This window comes from Budorcas taxicolor, chromosome 5, assembly GCF_023091745.1.
Source record: "Budorcas taxicolor isolate Tak-1 chromosome 5, Takin1.1, whole genome shotgun sequence".
In the NCBI taxonomy this organism is placed as follows: domain Eukaryota; kingdom Metazoa; phylum Chordata; class Mammalia; order Artiodactyla; family Bovidae; genus Budorcas; species Budorcas taxicolor.
In genome coordinates this window covers 47,962,498-47,983,586 of record NC_068914.1, presented here as the reverse complement: position 1 = coordinate 47,983,586, position 21,089 = coordinate 47,962,498, and positions in this window count along the sequence as shown.

Sequence of the window (21,089 nt, the reverse complement as noted above, 5' to 3'; positions counted from 1 at the left end):
TTGGATCTCCTTGCAGTCCAAGAGACTCAAGAGTCTTCACCAACACCACAGTTCAAAAGCATTAATTCTTCAGTGTGCAGCTTTCTTTTGAGTCCAATTCTGACATCCATACATGACTATTGGAAAAACCATAGCCTTGACTAGACAGACCTTTCTGGTAAAGTAACGTCTCTGTGTCTTAATATGCTGTCTAGGTTGGCCATACTTTTCTTCCAAGGAGTAAGCATCTTTTAATGGCTGCAGGCCCATCTACAGTGATTTTGGAGCCCAAGAAAATAAAGTCTGACACTGTTTCCAATGTTTCCCCATCTATTTGCCATGAAGTGATGGGACCAGATGCCATGATCTTAGTTTTCTGAATGTTGAGCTTTAAACCAACTTTGTCACTCTCCTCTTTCACTTTCAACAAGAGGCTCTTTAGTTATTCTTCACTTTTTGCCATAAGGGTGGTGTCATCTATGTATCTGAGTTTATTGATATTTACCCTGGCAATCTTGATTCCAGCTTGTGCTTTATCAAGCCCAGCATTTTGCATGATGGACTCTGCATATAAGTTAAATAAGCAGGGTGACAATATACAGGTTTCCAACATTCAGAAAACTAAGATCATGGCATCTGGTCCCATCACTTTATGGCAAATAAAGGAGGAAACAGTGGTAACAGTGTCAGACTTTATTTATTTATTTATTGGCTCCAAAATCACTGCAGATGCTGATTGCAGCCATGAAATTAAAAGACGGTTACTCTTTGGAAGAAAAGTTATGACCAACCTAGATACCATATTCAAAAGCAGAGACAATACCTTGCCAACAAAGGTCCATCAAGTCAAGGCTATGGTTTTTCCAGTGGTCATGTATGGATGTGAGAGTTGGACTGTGAGGAAAGCTGAGTGCCGAAGAATTGATGCTTTTGAACTGTGGTGTTGGAGAAGACTCTTGAGAGTCCCTTGGACTGCAACGAGATCCAACCAGTCCATTCTAAAGGAGATTGGTCCCGGGTTTTCTTTGGAAGGAATGACGCTAAAGCTGAAACTCCAGTACTTTGGCCACCTCATGCGAAGTGTTGACTCACTGGAAAAGACTGATGCTGGAAGGGATTGGGAGCAAGAGGAGAAGAGGACGACAGAGGATGAAATAGCTGGATGGCATCACTGACTCGATGGATGTGAGTTTGGGTGAACTTCGGGAGTTGGTGATGGACAGGGAGGCCTGGCATGCTGCAATTCATGGTGTCGGAAAGAGTCAGACACGACTGAGCAACTGAACTGAACTGAACTGAATTTGGAACCAGTCTGTTGTTTCATGTCCAGTTCTAATTGTTGCTTCCTGACCTACATATTGATTTCTCAGTAGGCAGGTCAGGTGGTCTGGTATTTCCATCTCTTTAAGAGTTGTCCACCATTTGTTGTGATCCACATAGTCAAAAGCTTTGGCATAGTCAATAAAGCAAAAGTAGATGTTTTTCTGGAATTGATCCAAGAGATGTTGGAAATTTGATCTCTGGTTCCTCTGCCTTTTCTAAATCCAGCTTGAACATCTGAAAGTTCATGGTTCATGTACTGTTGAAGCCTGGCTTAGAGAATTTTAAGCATTACTTTGCTAGTGTGTAAGATGAGTGCAATTGTGCAGTAGTTTGAGCATTCTTAGGCATTGACTTTCTTTAAGATTGGAATGAAAACTGACCTTTTCCAGTCCTGTTATCACTGCTGAGTTTTCCACATTTGCTGGCATATTGAGTGCAGAAGTTTCACAGAATGTTCTTTTAGGATTTGAAATAGCTCAACTGGAAGTCTATCATCTCTGCTAGCTTTGTTTGCAATGATGCTTCCTAAGGCCCACTTGACTTTACATTCCAGGATGTCTGGCTCTAGGTGTGTGATCTCACCATCGTTGTTATTTAGGTCATGGAGATTTTTCTATATATTTCTTCTGTGTATTCTTGCCACCTCTTCTTAATACATTCTGCTTCTGTTAGGTCCATACCATTTCTGTCCTTTATTGAGCCCATATTTGCATGAAATGTTCCCTTGGTATCTCTAATTTTCTTGAAGAGGTCTCTAGTCTTGCCCATTTTATTGTTTTCCTCTCTTTCTTTTTTTTTTTTTTTTTCTTTTTTGCACTGATCTCTGAGGAAGGCTCTCTTATCTCTCGTTGCTATTCTTTGGAACTCTGCATTCAAATGGATATATCTTTCCTTTTCTCCTTTGCCTTTTGCTTCTCTTCTTTTCTCAGCTTTTAGTAAGGCCTCCTCAGACAACCATTTTGCCTTTTTGCATTTCTTTTCTTGTGGATGGTCTTAATCACTGCCTCCTGTACAATGTCATGAACCTCTGTCCATAGTTCTTCAGGTACTCTGTTTGTCAGTTCTAATCCCTTGAATTTGTCCTTTCCACTGTATAATCCTAGGGAATTTGATTTAGTTCATACCTGAATGGTCTCCCTGCTTTCTTCAATTTAAGTCTGAATTTGAAAATAAGGAGTTCATGATACGAGCCACAGTCAGCTCCTGGTCTTGTTTTTGCTGGCTGTGTGGAGCTTCTGCATCTATGGTTGCAAGGAATATAATCAATCTTATTTTGGTGTCAACCATCTATCTGGTGATGTCTATGTGTAGTGTCTTCTTTCGTGTTGTTGAAAGAGAGTGTTGCTATGATCAGTGTGTTCTCTTGGTAAAACTCCATTTGCCCCACCAGCTACCAAACTTGCTAACTATATGGTGTTTTAAAAATATTTTCCTTTCCAAGCCCCAATTTGCTAACAGGCAAACTAAAGTTAATGTTATTTCCTCTGAGGGCTTCACAAGTATACAACTAGATGATGTATTTAAAAAAAATGATTTAAGGAATCCCATAGAGGGTACTCAACATATGCTAATTATATTATATTTTGAAACTATTGCATATACTATTCCAACATATGAGTTGAATATGAAAGTGTTAGTCACTCAGCCATGTTTAACTCTCCCATCCCAGGGACTGCAGCCCACCAGGCTCTTCTGTCCATGGAACTGCATGCCTGCTAGCATTATTCACTAATAATATATACAGATAATGAAGTTAACACTTATAATTAATTAGGCTAATGGGTTAATCTTTTCATGCTATTATATTCTGTATATTTCAATTAATTGACCTCTAGTTAACTGATTTACTATATTAACTGACACATCATTGCCCATGTATAGTATACCAGCTTAACTAGGGTAAAATAAAAGTTCATAGTTAACACTCTCAAATGCTTTTGTATTTTCTGACAGTTAAATTTGCATGCCTATCAGGAGTCATTAGTTTTTCTTTCTATATCTATTTACACAAATTGCATTGTCGTTATACTACATAATAATGAATCTTAAATAAACTTTAGAAATTAAATCAATGAAATATAACTTTAAAAAGAATGCTCTTATAAAATTTAAATGAATATCTTTGATAATTCTGAAAAAAATGTAGTTGCCAAAAACTTATGTTGCAAAATTTGATGTGAGTAAGACAACCAAAAACTTTTGGGGAAAAAAAAACAAACACAAAGATTTTAAAGAACTATATATTTAAATTGATTCTCAAATATTCTCAATTCTCTTCATTTTAAATAAATAAATACCTGAAATTTTACACAATGTATCATGCATGTGGTTTATGTAAAAGAGAAATCATAAAGCTTTGTTTGACTTCCACTCTAAGAAAGAGACTTAGACTTAATAAAAATTAATGTTCACTTGTATGCTTTTATTTTAAACTAAATAATTTAACTGTATATTGCATTTTATGAGTCCCCATGCAACCAACTTTTCCAAATACATAACAGACTCCCAGCCTTGATTATGTGTGATAAGTGAGCCTCCCAAGCTGTTGATGTAATACTCTGGCAATAATACATAAGACCTCCCAGCCTCAGTTAGAAGATATGTTGATCTGCGTAATTGCATACATTAGAGTTTGACCAAATTTTTATATAATGTAGCGAAAATTCATTAAGCTTTAAACCTCTATAGACTTGACTCTAACCCTTAAAGCTTTTCAAGGTTAAAAACACTTCATGTACTTTTCTAAGAATTTGTCCATTTCTTCCACATTGTCCATTTTATTGGCATGTAATTGCTGATAGTAGTCTTTTATGATGCTTTGTATTTCTGTGTTGTCTGTTGTGATCTCTCCATTTTCATTTCTAATTTTATTGATTTGATTTTTCTCTCTTTGTTTCTGGATGAGTCTGGCTAATGGTTTGTCAATTTTATTTATTCTTTCAAAGAACCAGCTTTTGGCTTTGTTGATTTTTGCTATGGTCTCTTTTGTTTCTTTTGCATTTATTTCTGCCCTAATTTTTAAGATTTCTTTCCTTCTACTAACCCTGGGGTTCTCCATTTCTTCCTTTTCTAGTTGCTTTAGGTGTCGAGTTAGGTTATTTATTTGACTTTTTTCTTATTTCTTGAGGTATGCCTGTATTGCTATGAACTTTCCCCTTAGCACTGCTTTTATAGTGACCCACAGATTTTGGGTTGTTGTGTTTTCATTTTCATTTGTTTCTATGCATATTTTGATATCTTTTTTGATTTCTTCTGTTATGTGTTGGTTATTCAGCAGTGTGTTGTTTAACCTCCATATGTTGGAATTTTTAGTAGTTTTTCTCCTGTAATTGAGATCTACTCTTACTGTATTGTGGTCAGAAAAGGTGCTTGGAATGATTTCAATTTTTTTGAATTTATCAAGGTTAGATTTATGGCCCAGGATGTGATCTATCCTGGAGAAGGTTCCATGAGCACTTGAGAAAAAGGTGAAATTCATTGTTTGGGGGTGAAAGGTCCTATAGATATCAATTAGGTCTAACTGGTTTATTAGACCAGTATCATTTAAAGTTTGTGTTTCTTTGTTAATTTTCTGTTTAGCTCATCTATCCATAGGTGTGAGTAGGGTATTAAAGTCTCCCACTATTATTTGTTACTGTTAATTTCCCCTTTCATACTTGTTAGCATTTGTCTTACATATTGTGGTGCGCCTATGTTGGGTGCATATATAATGGTTATATCTTCCTCTTGGATTGACCCTTTGCTCATTATGTAGTGTCCTTCTTTGTCTCTTTTCACAGTCTTTGCTTTAAAGTCTATTTTATCTGATATGAGTATTGCTACTCCTGCTTTCTTTTGGTCTCTATTTGCATGGAATATCTTTTTCCAGCCCTTCACTTTCAGTCTGTATGTGTCCCCTGTTTTGAGATGGGTCTCTTGTAGACAACATATATAGGGGTCTTGTTTTTGTATCCATTCAGCCAGTCTTTGTCTTTCGGTTGGGGCATTCAACCCATTTATGTTTACGGTAATTATTGATAAGTATGATCCTGTTGCCATTTACGTTATTGTTTTGGGTTCCGGTTTATACACCCTTTCTGTGTTTCCTGTCTAGAGAATATCCTTTAGCATTTGTTGAAGAGCTGGTTTGATGGTGCTGACTTCTCTCAGCTTTTGCTTGTCTGTAAAGCTTTTGATTTCTCCTTCATATTTGAATGAGATCCTTGCTGGGTACAGTAATCTGGGCTGTAGGTTATTTTCTTTCACCACTTTAAGTATGTCTTGCGATTCCCTTCTGGCCTGAAGAGTTTCTATTGAAAGATCAGCTGTTATCCTTATGGGAATCCCCTTGAGTGTTATTTATTATTTTTCCCTTGCTGCTTTTAATATTTGTTATTTGTGTTTGATCTTTGTTAATTTGATTAATATGTGTCTTGGGGTATTTTGCCTTGGGTTTATCCTGTTTGGGACTCTCTGGGTTTCTTGGACTTGGGTGATTATTTCCTTCTCCACTTTAGGGAAGTTTTCAACTATTATCACCTCAAGTATTTTCTCATGGTGTTTCTTTTTGTCTTCTTCTTCTAGGACTCCTATAATTCGAATGTTGGAGTGTTTCATATTTTCCTGGAGGTCTCTGAAATTGCCCTCATTTCTTCTAATTCGTTTTTCTTTTGCCAACTCTGATTCATTTATTTCTACCATTCTATCTTCTATTTCACTAATTCTATCTTCTGCCTCGGTTATTCTACTATTTGTTGCCTCCAGACAGAAAGATGATATGGGGAGGGAGATGGGAGGGGAGTTCAGGATTGGAAACTCATGTACACCCGTGGCGGATTCATGTCAATGTATGGCAAAACCAATACAGTATTGTAAAGTAAAATTAAAAAAAAAAAAAAAAAACACAATGTTTCTTCAGTTGTAAGATGTTATTTGCAATAATCTAAAACATTTTTATGAAACTTAACAGACATAGTTTGTGAAATTGATAGTGGCACCATATAATTATGCCTTGAGTAAAATTTGCTTTATTAATATTGAAATGTGTGTTTAGTTCTTGAATATGTTTTTCACAGTTTTCTTCATTGCCATGTTATTAATTAATAATTTACTGTTTTATGTTTTTTAATGTAAAATATAAAGTTCCAAGCCCAAACTGAAATACTGTATGCGCACAGAAAGATTGTCTTCCTTTTTTCTCTTTTAGAGAATATATACTCTTACATATGCTATATTAAATGTCAAATGGTAACTTTCCATGTCTGTTTATAGGAAATATTTTTAAACCATCACTCCGAACAAATCTCAAAAAATTGCATACATATTTTAGAGTAAAATAGAAGCCTTTGCTTTACTTTTGGCATCTTGACAATTCATTGGTTCAAATTTCTGCAGCACATTTTTTGTTTGTCTAACATTGAGGTGTTCCTTTATCAACATTGCTGGAAAGAAAGAATTTGTGATTTTGCTGTTGTTGTTATTGTTGTTGTTGTTGTTGATTATAAGGAGAAGGCAATGGCAATCCACTTCAGTACTCTTGCCTGGAAAATCCCATGGATGGAGGAGCCTGGTAGGCTGCAGTCCATGGGGTTGCTAAGATTCGGACGCGACTGAGCAACTTCACTTTCACTTTTCACTTTCCTGCATTGGAGAAGGAAATGGCAACCCACTCCAGTGTTCTTTCCTGGAGAATCCCAGGGATGGGGGAGCCTGGTGGCCTGCCATCTATGGGGCCGCACAGAGTCGGACACGACTGAAGTAACTTGGCAGCAGTAGCAGCAGCAGCAGCAAGAGTTAGTCACAGCTCAACTATTTGTTGTCCGTTTGAGCTTGGTTTGGGGGAGAAGGATTATTTGGAAGAGAAAATAGAACTTTTATCTCTGGAGTAAGAAAATGCCACCACTTACAAGTCTAAAAGTTTTTTATTTAAACCAAGTAATTAGATTTTGGAATGTATCCAATGAACTTGTATTAAACAACCTAACCTTTGAAACTCAATGGCACTTCCAAAAAGGATATGCAAAAGTAATAAAAATGGAACAGAAAATATCCAAAGAGTTCTCCTATGACATATGTGCTCTAGGCCAGAGAAACAGGGTTCATGAATTTTTCACAGCCTAATACCAATCTTATCAAGTTGACAATCGAATTATATACTTACAAAAGCAGTAAAGTGAAGTAGTCTTATGCTTTCATAAATAAGCCATGCCTCTTTAAAACGAAATGCACTTTATCTACTATAACATTTTATACCACTGTCCAGTAGAACACACATTCTCATGAAATTATGCTTTCATCTTTTCTAACAGTGTTTTCACAAATTATAAAAACAAAATAAGTCATTATTTCATGTTATTAGATTAGATGACAAGAAATACTGGAAAATTTTAAATAAGAAGCAGTGTTTTTTTTTTTCTAGAGATTAAAGAAAAAATTTTGATAGACATTTCAGATAGTCCAGTTTAAAGTTTATATCATCTCTAAGAAATACAATAGTAAATACCTCAGTATTTCTGTCGTGAATTTATTTTTTATTTATTTTTTTTTTTGCTTATTAATACATTTATTTATTTATTTATTTATTTCAACATGAAGGTAGGTTTTATTTTTATTTTTTTAATTTTAAAATCTTTAATTCTTACATGTGTTCCCAAACATGAACCCCCCTCCCACCTCCCTCCCCATAACATCTCTGTGGGTCATCCCCATGCACCAGCCCCAAGCATGCTGTATCCTGCGTCAGACATAGACTAGCGATTCAATTCTTACATGATAGTATACATGATAGAATGCCATTCTCCCATATCATCCCACCCTCTCCCTCTCCCTCTGAGTCCAAAAGTCCGTTATAGACAGCTGGGTCTTTTTTCCTGTCTTGCATACAGGGTCGTCATTGCCATCTTTCTAAATTCCATATATATGTGTTAGTATACTGTATTGGTGTTTTTCTTTCTGGCTTACTTCACTCTGTATAATCGGCTCCAGTTTCGTCCATCTCATCAGAACTGATTCAAATGAATTCTTTTTAACGGCTGTCGTGAATTTAAATGAGAGGTATCATTTAAAATCTTCTTTCAAACTGAATTCAACATTGGAAATATTTTACACTATGTTCATATTCATGTTTTACTACCTTTTTTTTTGTATCTGTTCACCTTTACTTTTTTTCTTAAGAAGGGCATATAGTAGTCAAAAGATTGTATGTCTTCTTAACCACTCCTTCTCTTCCAAATATCTAATATTGCACAGTTCTCTACTGTCAATAAGAATCAGTGTTGGCAATGATGAAAACTGTTCAGCAAAATAAAGCCATGTTTATTGTTACAGCCCAGAAGTCACTGTCATGATGGAATATAAGTGGCACGTGTGTATTTAAGAGGACGTTTGAGAGTACTCAAATGAAAATACCTCCTAATCAAGAAAAATAGCTCTTCAAATACCCCCTGCTTATGGACAATGTTCTGTTGGGGGTTACAGACAATCTCTGAATATTTTTCCTCCAGACATATAATGGTCCCTGAAGATCCCCTGTTATTTTCCTATGTATCTCTGAGAAACAGGGAAGATGTGTCAGAGCCAGCAATATATGGAGTGGCAGAGTAAAATTGTACATTACCTTACACTTTCACAGATGTTTAGAAAAAGAATGAGGAGTGAGAGGAATAGGGATGATATTTATCATATTATAGAGCCATGGAATGTGCATTTACACTCTGAAGTGCCAAAAGAAAAAAAAAAATCAAGTAGAATAAGAAAGAAAACCCATTGTAAAAGCATCACACATGGCTATTGTAAGTATTGCTTAGAAAACTGTTTTATTTTTCTTGATAAAAAGACAATGAGAGCCTACCACAGAGCACCAAAACAAAGATAATTTTGGACTCTATATATGCATATATATTGGCAAGATAGACTTCTGAGAGTTTTGTATGAGCTAAATGAATAGAGAAAAATGATCATGGCCCCCATAGCAGATTACTCTGCCTATCATTTCTGACTGATCTCCAATTGAGACAGGTGGTTATAAGATTATGAAGCTTCTCTCTGGAAATCTTTCTCAGCTGGATACCTTCTTCCTTAAAAGTAGCTGACTGCTCCAGTGTCTCATCACTGGAGGTGAATCTTATGGCCACTACATGTCCATTGACTTGTCATTACTGAGAACCAAGGTATCTTTGATAAGAAACAGGACACCGTCTCCTATAATAAAACTGAAATCTCTGGCCTTTGTCATTCATGACCTTCAAGGGCTAGAGGGCAGGAAATTCAAGGGCTAATTCTGAGTCAGGACCATGGACCTCATCCGTCAGTAAGACAAGATTTTCTCCAGGACTGCTACTTTTTCATCAAAATTGGACAGGCCAATTGAAGGCACTCATAAACAAAAGTGCCATTTGTTCTGATATTGTTCAAATCTATTTTTTTTCCTACAAAGAGCACATCATTAGGTGTTAAAATACTTTTGTTTACTTATTAGGACTAGGATTCACTGCTTATGCACTTTTAAGCTCTCAAGGGCAAATAATACTCCTAAAAAGCAAAGGTTAGTATAATGATATTAAGTTCAGAATCTGGATTCTTGGTGAGAATTTTTAGTGGGCACTGAAGTCAAGGGCCTCTTGATGAAAGTGAAAGAGGAGAGTGAAAATGTTGGCTTAAAGCTCAACACTCAGAAAACTAAGATCATGGCATCTGGTCCCATCACTGCATGGCGAATAGATAGATAAACATTGAAAACAGTGGCAGACTTTATTTTTTGAAGGGGGCTCCAAAATCACTGCAGATAGTGACTGAAGCCATGAAATTAAAAGAAATGTTATGACCAAACTAGACAGCATATGAAAAAGCAGAGACATTACTTTGCCCACAAAGGTCCATCTAGTCAAGGCTATGGTTTTTCCAGTGGTTATGTATGGATGTGAGAGTTGGAGTTTGAAGAAAGCTGAGCTCCAAAGAATTGATGCTTTTGAACTGTGGTGTTGGAGAAGACTCTTGAGAGTCCCTAGGCCTGCAAGGAGATCCAACCAGTCCATCCTAAAAGAAATCAGGCCTAAATATTCATTGGAAGGACTGATGTTAAAGCTGAAACTCCAACAATTTGGCCACCTGATGTGAAGAGCTGACTCATTTGAAAAGACCCTGATGCTGGGAAAGATTGAAGGCAGGAGGAGAAGGTGATGACAGAGGATGAGATGGTAGGATGGCATCACCGACTCAATGGACATGAGTTTGAGTAAACTCCAGGAGTTGGTGAAGGACAGGGAGGCCTCATGTACCGCAGTCCATGAGGTCATAAAGAGTCAGACACCACTGAGCAACTGAACTGAACTGAACAAAAGTCAAGGAAACATGGGGAAAATGCTTCTCTGTTGGTCTATATCCCCACTTTGTCTCAAGACTATGTTTTATTTTGTTTTGTTTTCAAACTTCTAATGAGTGGTGGTTACTATGTCCTAAAGTAGTTACACCACTATTCTATATTTGCCTTTTTTGCAGGGTAGGTCTTGGGGAAATTTCTCTCTTAAAGATGACCAGCAATCTGAAGAAGTTTTGCATGGGTACATGGGAGGAAACTTGAAGTGAGTGACATAAATCTGTTCTTCTCTAGTCATGGTCAGTGTTAATAACACCCTTGTTTTTTTCTGAACGTACCTTCATTTCAAGTCATGGATTTGAAAAGTGAAAGTTGCTCAGTCATGTCTGACTCTTTGGGATATCATGATCTATACAGTCCATAGAATTCTCCAGGCCAGGATACTGGAGTGGGTAGTCTTTCCCTTCTCCAGAAGGTCTTCCCAATCCAGGGATCAAATCCAGATCTTCCACATTGCAGGTGGCATATTTACCAATTGAGCCACCAGGGAAGCCCAGGAATACTGGAATGGGTAGCCTTTCCCTTCTCCAGGAGATCCTCCCAACCCAAGTCTCAAACTGGGGTCTCCTGTATTGCAGGTGGATTCTTTACCAACGGAGTTATCATGGATTTGAAAAACCCTCACTCAAATGCATCGGCATCAGTTTCCTTGTGGATTCCCAAGGGCTTGTCCATGTTCAAAGTAGCAGAAAGAGGCGGTTACTGAGTAATCACCTTAATAAGAAAGGTGTGATACACATATGAAAAATCATTTTACTGGGGCATATTTTACATGTCATAAAATTCACCCATTTCAACGAAAAAATTCAATGATTTTTAAAGTAAATTTACCAAGTTGTGCCTCACAATAAATCAGTTCTAGAGCATTTTTATCAGCCAATATAATCCCTCATGGACATTTAGTGTTAATCCCCATCTTGCCTCCTCGCCAAGACAACCACTAATCCATTTATTATCTCTACAGATTTTAGAAGTTAAATTGATACCGCGCTTAAGTATGTGAACATTGGTGATCATTAAAGGGAGTAAAGGAGGGAATAATATGTTTCAGATGCTTGTTTCAGAAGATTCTCCAGTATCCTGGAGAAAAGAGATTAAAGATGAGAGCCTGCACATCAGTTGACTGGTTATGAGAGTGTTGTAATATTTCAGCTGGGATGGTAAGACAAAGAATTTATGGTCAAGGCTTGGCAGAACCAGTTTATGCATGTTTAGAACAGGCAGCTTTCTTTGTGATGTGAATTATCTTGAACAACCTGGACATGGAGAGAGGAGTTCCCAGAGAAGAGCAAGATCACCAGGATACCTTTGTCCCATTTGACTGGTGGTCTATGGAACAGGTTGTAGGTGGGAAAAAAAAAATAAACATTTCATTTATGTGTATTTTCTAGGAATACCACATGAGAGAGGAAAGTGAAAGAGATGTCGTTCAACTGGAATTTATGAATAGTTGCACACAGCAGAAAAAAGCCTAGCAGATAAAAGTCTAAATGTGGGGCTATCTGGAAGAAAATTCAGATATACTTAACTATCTTAAATATCTCAGGGAGCAAAGCAAGCTGATCCACTGTAAATATTACCTCTTCTCCTGAGTTGAGGTCACTAACAAATCATACCTATCCACAATTATTTCTGCCACAACCTGCCCAGGGATTGATATTTGCTCATTTTTTGTATTAAAATCTACTTTCTCAAATATCTCTGTTAAAGGGTTAATATGTTATTGACATAAGGCTAGTATAAATCCATAATCACCTATTGGCCAGTAGAAAATAAATCAAAGATCAACAGGAAAAGACAGCGATGAAAAAATGAAAAATAGGCTAACAGATTTGGATGGGTTGATCCTGAGCAACAACACTACAAATAATCCTGAACTGAGCCCAGAAGAGACTCCAGAAAGAGATGTTGTCAGTCATGACATGCACAGGTATACTACGTATTGACATTCCTCTTGCCTGTGTCATTTCTTTCAAAGATAAACTTATACTTCTACATACTCTAAATGAACTATAAAAGTGAAAACTATCTTGGACAAAAAAATGCAGCCTGCCATTTCTGTAAACAGCAAATATTGCCTGCAAATGAAGCCATCAGCCAGTGTAGCTGCCCCTGATATTCTGCCATGAGAAGAATTCTGACGGAGAAAAAACAAGATTCTGGACATAGATAATTAAGATACATATCAGAGGAATAATTTCAGTGACCCCAGCCTCTTGCATCTTCCCATGCATAGAAAAAAAACTTTTTTTAAATTAAAGTTTTATCGGAGTATAGTTGTTTTACAATGTTGTGCTACAATCAGCTATACATACTCATATATCCCCTTTTTTGGATTTCCTTCTCATTCACATTACCACAGAGTACAGAGTAGAACTCCCTGTGCTCTCTGGTAGGCTCTCATTGGTTACCTATTTTGTATATATTGTAGTTTATACATACATATGTCAATGCCAATCTCCCACCCACCCTTTCTTGGTATCTATACATTTTTTCTCTACTTCTGCATCTCTGTTTCTGCTCTGCATGTAAATTATCTGCATTGTCTTTTTGGATTCCACATATAAATGGTATTATGGCAGAAAATGAAAACGAACTAAAGCCTCTTGATGAAAGTGAAAGAGGAGAGTGAAAAAGTTGGCTTAAAGCTCAACATTCAGAAAACTAAGATCATGGCAAATAGATGGGGAAACAACAGCTGACTTTATTTTTCTGGGCTCCAAAATCACTGTGGATGGTGATTGCAGCCATGAAATTAAAAGGTGCTTGCTCCTTGGAAGAAAAGTTATGACCAACCTAGACAGCATATTAAAAAGCAGAGACATTACTTTGACAGCAAAGGTCCATCTAGTCAAGGCTATGGTTTTTCCAGTGGTCATGTATGGATTTGAGAGTTGGACTGAAGAAAGCTGAGCACCGAAGAATTGATGCTTTTGAATTGTGACGCTGAAGAATCTTGAGAGTCCCTTGGACTTCAAGGAGATCCAACCAGTCCGTCTTAAAGGAGATCAGTCCTGGGTGTTCATTGGAGGGACTGATGTTGAAGCTGAAACTCCAGTACTTTCACCACCTGATGTGAAGAGTTGACCCATTTGAAAAGACCCTGATGTTGGGAAAGATTGAGGACAGGAAGAGAAGGGGACAACAGAGGATTAGTCTGGATGGCATCACCAACACAACGGAAATGGGTTTGGGTGGACCCCGGGAGTTGGTGATGGACAGGGAGGCCTGGCGTGCTGCGGTTCATGGGGTCACAAAGAGTTGGACATGACTGAGCAACTGAACTGAACTGAACTGATCTGATACAGTATTTGTTTTTCTCTTTCTGACTTTACTCTGACAGTCTCTATGTCCACCCACATCCCTGCAAATGGCACAATTTCATTCCTTTTTATAGATGAGCAATATTCCATTGTATATATGTACCATATTCTCTTTATCCATTCATCTGTTGATGGACATTTAAGTTGCTTTCATGTTCAGTCTATTGTCAATAAAACTCCAGGAACACTGAGGTGCATGTGTCTTTTGGAATTATGCTTTTTTCCAGCTATATGCCCAAGATTGGAATTGCTGGGTCATATGGTAATTTTACTTTTAGGAAAGGCACATCTTTTGATGCTAAACTACATTTTTTTTTCTCAACAAAAATTCCTGTGTATTCTACCTTTTTTGGAATCATTCCTCAGTGTCATCATGGACTCTAGTCTTCTGTATTGTCCCTGAATAAAACGTAAGTCTCAACTTTTAGGTTGTGCATTTTTTCAACACTCTCCTACAATTATTTTTTATTTGTCCTGATGATTTCTTATTGTTTTTCCAGGATTTTCCTTTCTAAATCAGTTTATGGATTTATAGACACTTATTCAAATCTATGGTGCATAAAGGCCTTGTGAAAACCACAAAGAAATGTTAAATGATAATGAGCCAGAGACATAGAGGAAAACCAACAGTGACTCTCATCTTTATTAACAAAGCCTGATTTTATTCATGATGCAAATGTTTAAAAATGTATTATTTCCTAGCTCTTCCACTAATGTCCGCATAACATAAATTTTGTCCAAATATATATAATTGGGAGTAACTTATTATTTAAGAAAAGAAAAATCTAAGCCAGAACTAGCCCATCGAGCACAACCTTATACTTTCTGCCATTCTAGTGCTTCTTGCCCAAAATATGGCAGTGCTGCTGGAAGTGGAGCAGCTATCTTGAAACCTTGAGATACTATGTATAAGCTAACAAAAATTAATTGGAAAAGAAGAGTAAGGTCACTGATGGTATTTTGGTTCACTTTTCTAGTCTCATTAAGTGAGGCAAACAAAACCTCATAGTAGAAAGCAATTACCAGTTCATACAGGATACTCATGCCAATATCTAGATAAGTATTGAGAACAAAATATTTTAAGGTTATAGCTAGACCTTCACATTCTTAAGAACTGCCAATCTTTCGGGGGTGTCAGAGATAAGTTTTTTTTCACTAGTTAAATTCTGTATCATTATACAGTCATTGTGTTGCAGGTCACTGATTTGATTTCAGTGAATATTTCTCAAAGAAGATAAAACTTGAACAGTGACATGAAGACTGAGAAGTTTCCCAAGCAGTCTTCAGTTCAGTTCAGTTCAGTTGCTCAGTCGTGTCCAACTCTGTGTGACCCCATGAATCGCAGCACGCCAGGCCTCCCTGTCCATCACCAACTCCCGGAGTTCATCAGACTCACGTCCATCAAGTCAGTGATGCCATCCAGCCATCTAATCCTCAGTCGTCCCCTTCTCCTCCTGCCCCCAATCCCTCCAAGCATCAGACTCTTTTTCAATGAGTCAGCTCTTCACATGAGGTGACCAAAGTACTGGAGTTTCAGCTTTAGCATCATTCCTTCCAAAGAAATCCCAGGGCTGATCTCCTTCAGAATGGACTGGTTGGATCTCCTTGCAGTCCAAGGGACTCTCAAGAGTCTTCTCCAACACCACAGTTCAAAAGCATCAATTCTTCAGCACTCAGCCTTCTTCACAGTCCAACTCTCACATCCATACATGACCACTGGAAAAACCATAGCCTTAACTAGACAGACCTTAGTCGGCAAAGTAATGTCTCTGCTTTTGAATATGCTATCTAGGTTGGTCATAACTTTTCTTCCAAGGAGTAACCGTCTTTGAATTTCATGGCTGCAGTCACCATCTGCAGTGATTTTGGAGTCCCCCAAAAATAAAGTCTGACAATGTTTCCGCTGTTTCCCCATCTATTTCCTATGAAATGATGGGACCGGATGCCATGATCTTCATTTTCTGAATGTTGAGCTTTAGGCCAACTTTTTACTCTCCACTTTCACTTTCATTAAGAGGCTTTTTAGTTCCTCTTCACTTTCTGCCATAAGGGTAGTGTCATCTGCATATCTGAGGTTATTGATATTTCTCCCGGCAATCTTGATTCCAGCTTGTGTTTCTTCCAGTCCAGCGTTTCTCATGATGTGCTCTGCATATACATTAAATAAGCAGGGTGATAATATACAGCCTTGATGCACTCCTTTTCCTATTTAGAGCCAGTCAGTTGTTCCATGTCCAGTTCTAACTGCTGCTTCCTGACCTGCATACAGAGAGGTATAAAAGGGAAACTAGGCAGAAACATCAGTATGAAAAGATACAAAGGCTGATAGAAAGGATGGAAGGAGGTGGATGGAAGTATTTCAATGCAACTGAAAGGGAAGAAGGGCTGAGTTTAGGACTGAGGGCCAGATGTTGAAGGATAGTGTAGGGCATACTGAAGAGTTTGTGCTTCATCCCATGGCCAGGGTTTACAGATTGTCATACAGCAATAGAATCCCTATTCAGTTTGGCAACTATAAAGTTTTATGTTTAAATTTGAATGTGTTTAGATAGAATGCAGTCTTTGCGACAGGCTCCACAACTCTCTTTAATGATACTTTCCACCTCATGTATTTACATTAGATTCCTAACCCCTCACATGCTAGCAAAGTAACCATCTCACATGCTAGCAAAGTAATGATTAAAATTCTTCAAACCAGGCTTCAACAGTACATGAACCATTCAAGCTGGATTTTAAAAAGTTAGAGGAACCAGAAATCAAATTGCCAACATCTGTAGGATCATTGAGAAAGCAGGAGAGTTCCAGAAAAAAACATCTACTTCTGCTTTATTGGCTATACCAAAGCCTTTGACTGTGTGGATGACAACTACCAGACCACCTGACCTGCCTCTTGAGAAATCTGTATGCAGGCCAGGAAGCAACAATTAGAACTGTATATGGAACAACAGACTGGTTCCAAACAGGAAAAGAAGTACATCATGGTGGTATACTGTCACCCTGCTTATTTAACTTTTGTGCAGGGTACATCATGAAAAATATCAGCCTGGATGAAGCACAAACTGGAATCAAGATTGCCAGGAGAAATATCAAAAACCTCAGATACACAGATAACACTACCCTTATGGCAGAAAGCAAAGAACTAAATAGCCTCTTGATGAACGTGAAAGAGGAAAGTGAAAAGTTGGCTTAAAACTCAATAGTCAGGAAACTAAGATCATGGCATCAAGTCCCATCACTTCATGGCTAATAGATAGGGGAAACAGTGGAAACAGTGGCAAACTTTATTTTCTTGGGTTCCAAAATCCCTGCAGATGGTGACTGCAGCCATGAAATTAAAAGGTGCTAAAAAAAATAAAAAATAAAAATAAATAAATAAATAAAAAATAAAAGGAGCTTGCTCCTTGGAAGAAAAGTTATGACCAACCTAGACAGCATATTAAAAAGCAGAGACATTACTTTGCCAACAAAGGTCCATCTAGTTAAGGCTATGGTTTTCCAGTAATCATGTATGAATGTGAGAGTTGGATTATAAAGAAAGTTCAGCATCGAAAAATTGATGCTTTTGAACTGTGGTGTTGGGGAAGACTCTTGAGAGTCCCTTGGACTGCAAGGAGATCCAACCAGCCCATCCTAAAGGAAATCTTTCCTGAATATTCACTGGAAGAACTGATGCTGAAGCTGAAACTCCCATACTTTGGCCACCTGATGCGAAGAACTGACTTATTGGAAAAGACCCTGATGCTAGGAAAGATTTAAGGCTGAAGAACAAGGGCAGGAGAGAAGATGAGATGGTTGGATGATATCACCAACTCGATAGACATGAGTTTGAGTAAGGTCAGGGTTGTCAGGTGATGGACAGGGAAGCCTGGCTTGCTGCAGTCCATGGGGTCACAAAGACTTGGACATAACTGACTGAACTGAACGTAGACCCTGAAAATATTTGTGTTTGTGATCTCTTAGAGGAAAATTTAGCCAAGTACTAACGTCCCCAAGGAAGACAGGAATCTTGAAGATGCTAAGGAGATTACAGGTGTGCAGGTGTACAGGTGTGCAGGAATAAGTGCAAGGCAAAGTCTTCAAATAAGCAGGCTTGATGTCGAGCTTGATATCATGGACAGGAAAAAAAAATTATAGTTGCTAGGAGGAGATGAAAGAAGTTAAAATTATCTAATAAACTCCAGCAAAGATTGGAGAAAATAAGAAATGGTCCCATTCAACAGTATGGAAAGGAAAGTAGAGTAGCCAGGGAAAAGACTTATTTTCAGTAAGTATTTAACAAATTGAATCTTACAGACAAGGTTGTCATACTTAAGAGATGCAGCTCTCTAATTTCTTAAAAAATCTTTAAAATATTAGGCTGCCAGTCAAGATGCTAAATATTTGGTTTGTAATTCAATCAACAATAAATATTTAGAAAGTATTTATTAATACCAACTACAGACTGGTTCCAAATAGGAAAAGGAGTACAACAAGGCTGTATATTGTCACCCTGCTTATTTAACTTATATGCAGAGTACATCATGAGAAATGCTGGACTGGAAGAAATACAAGCTGGAGTCACGATTTTTGTGAGAAATGTCAATAACCTCAGATATGCAGATGACACTACCCTTATGGCAGAAAGTGAAGAGGAACTAAAGAGCCTCTTGATGAACGTGAAAGAGGAGAGTGAAAAAGTTGGCTTAAAGCTCAACATTCAGAAAATGAAGATCATGGCATCTGGTCTCATCACTTCATGGGAAATGGATGGGGAAACCGTGGAAACAGTGTCAGACTTTATTTGCAAGGGTGCGGGGGTGGGCTCCAAAATCACTGCAGATGGTGACTGCAGCCATGAAATTAAAAGACGCTTACTCCTTGGAAGGAAAATTATGACCAACCTAGATAGCATATTGAAAAGCTGAGATATTACCTTGTCATTAAAGGTCCGTCTAGTCAAGGCTACTCTTTTCCCAGTGGTCATGTATGGATGTGAGAGTTGGACTGTGAAGAAAGCTGAGTGCCAAATAATTGATGCTTTTGAACTGTGGTGTTGGAGGAGACTCTTGAGAGTCCCTTGGACTGCAAGGAGATCCAAGCAGTCCATTCTAAAGGAGATCAGTCCTGGTTGTTCATTGGAAGGACTGATGCTGAAGCTGAAATACTTTGGTCATGCGAAGAGTTGACTCATTGGAAAAGACCCTGATGCTGGGAGGGATCAGGAGCAGGAGGAGAAGGGGACGACAGAGGATGAGATGGCTGGATGGCATCACTGACTCAATGGATGAACTCAATTGATGAGCTTGATGAACTCTAGGAGTTGGTGATGGACAGGGAGGCCTGGCGTGCTGTGATTCATGGTGTTGCAAAGAGTCAAACACGACTGAGTGACTAAACTGAACAGACATATTTTTCTAAACTTTGGGGGAGATATAATATTGAAATATAGCATCTTAATACTAAGGCATGAAAATGACTCTATAGTTGTTAATTATAATTGAGAAAAACAAGGTGGATAGAAAGAGGGAAATTAGGTATGAAAAAATAACAGAAAAATGGTAGGTTTACAAGGTAATATTAATAAATTATCAGGTTATGCCAATATGTATTACTTAACTCATATAGTTTCAGCATCTTAAATAATGAATATAATGTATAAAATGCACAAGTAAAAATACATGATATACTCTGAGAGCATTTTTATCAGGGTGCTAACAACCTGCTTGAGTTAGCACCTTCAGCTTTGCCTCCAGGCTTAAAATATAGTCTATTATTACCTGCTCAAATCTATCCCAGAATATTTTAACTAGACTAAATATACTCTAATTGAGGTAAATATTATACTGTTTCATTTTCATTCTCAGCTTCTAAAATCACAGCTATTATTCATAATTCAATTGTAGTATTGCATATGCAATAATGTACTTATACATGAAAATCAAATACTTGTGACAGTGTTTAAGTTTCTTGACTTATAAAATCGGAAATATCTGAGTCTGAAGTAGATTTTAACACCTTCTTATATATACTTAAACAGCACATTATTATTTTTTCCATTTTTTTCTGTATATAGTTATATTTTAGAACATAGTTTTTGAGATAATTTTAAACACCAGTGGCAAATAAATATAGCTGAAAATTTTAAAGCCACTGTCAGACTAAAATGGAGACATGCAACACACAGAGCAAATTTCATTCGTTCAAGTAACAATTGTTCACTTTCTCATTATTTGAACTAATTTTCTCTCCCTCTTCTTCACTCATAACCAAAAAGCAACTTGTAATTTGTTAATTATTCACAAATTTGCTTGTGGGGGAGGGAGTAATATTTAAAGATTTAAATAGTGCTGTCTCTGCATTCCTTGTTCATCCAAACTAAAAATAGATTATGTTTGTACAAGCAGTGTCTTGTTGAATAGCTGAGAGATTACCATGATTTAAGATTTAGAATTACTTGTATTACTAAGATTAAAGTCAATCTCATCCAATATCTTGTCAGGGACTTGAATGGCACAATTCATATCAGTGAGAATAATAATACTTAATAATAATGTCATATATATAGTAATTTAATTAAGCACATGAAATTTACCAAGTACTGTATTAAATATTTTTTCTTGAATTATCTCATTTACTCTTTAACAAATAAATAATCTTCAATATACAGCTATTATCTCTGTTTTACAGCAAATAATAGCTAGTATTTACTGACCTCAAATTGTATGTTCAATTGGCAATACTCCAATGAAATTGCTATCATTTTCTAGAGGAGAAAACCTAAATTTAGAGTGAGAAATTTGGTTTGCCTAAATTCCCATATGTAGTGAGGTTGGATCTATGACTCATCTGCAATTTAAGAACTTATGTTCTTCACCAGGGTATTATAGTTATCAAATGTATGAGTCACTATAAGTGAGTCTAGAGGCTTTAACTACAGAATCTCATCAAATTAGCAAAACTACTCCTGTTTTTGATGTTTATCAGTAATGAGTCTGAGAAATGAGGTTTAGCTGTGTGCCCAAGAAAAAAATACAGTTGATTGAGAATAAATAGGGAATTTTGTCTGCCATACTTTATTTTAAAATCTTGACTTTTCTATGTAAAAGAGGGAGCTGTTGGATTAAAGTATGAAA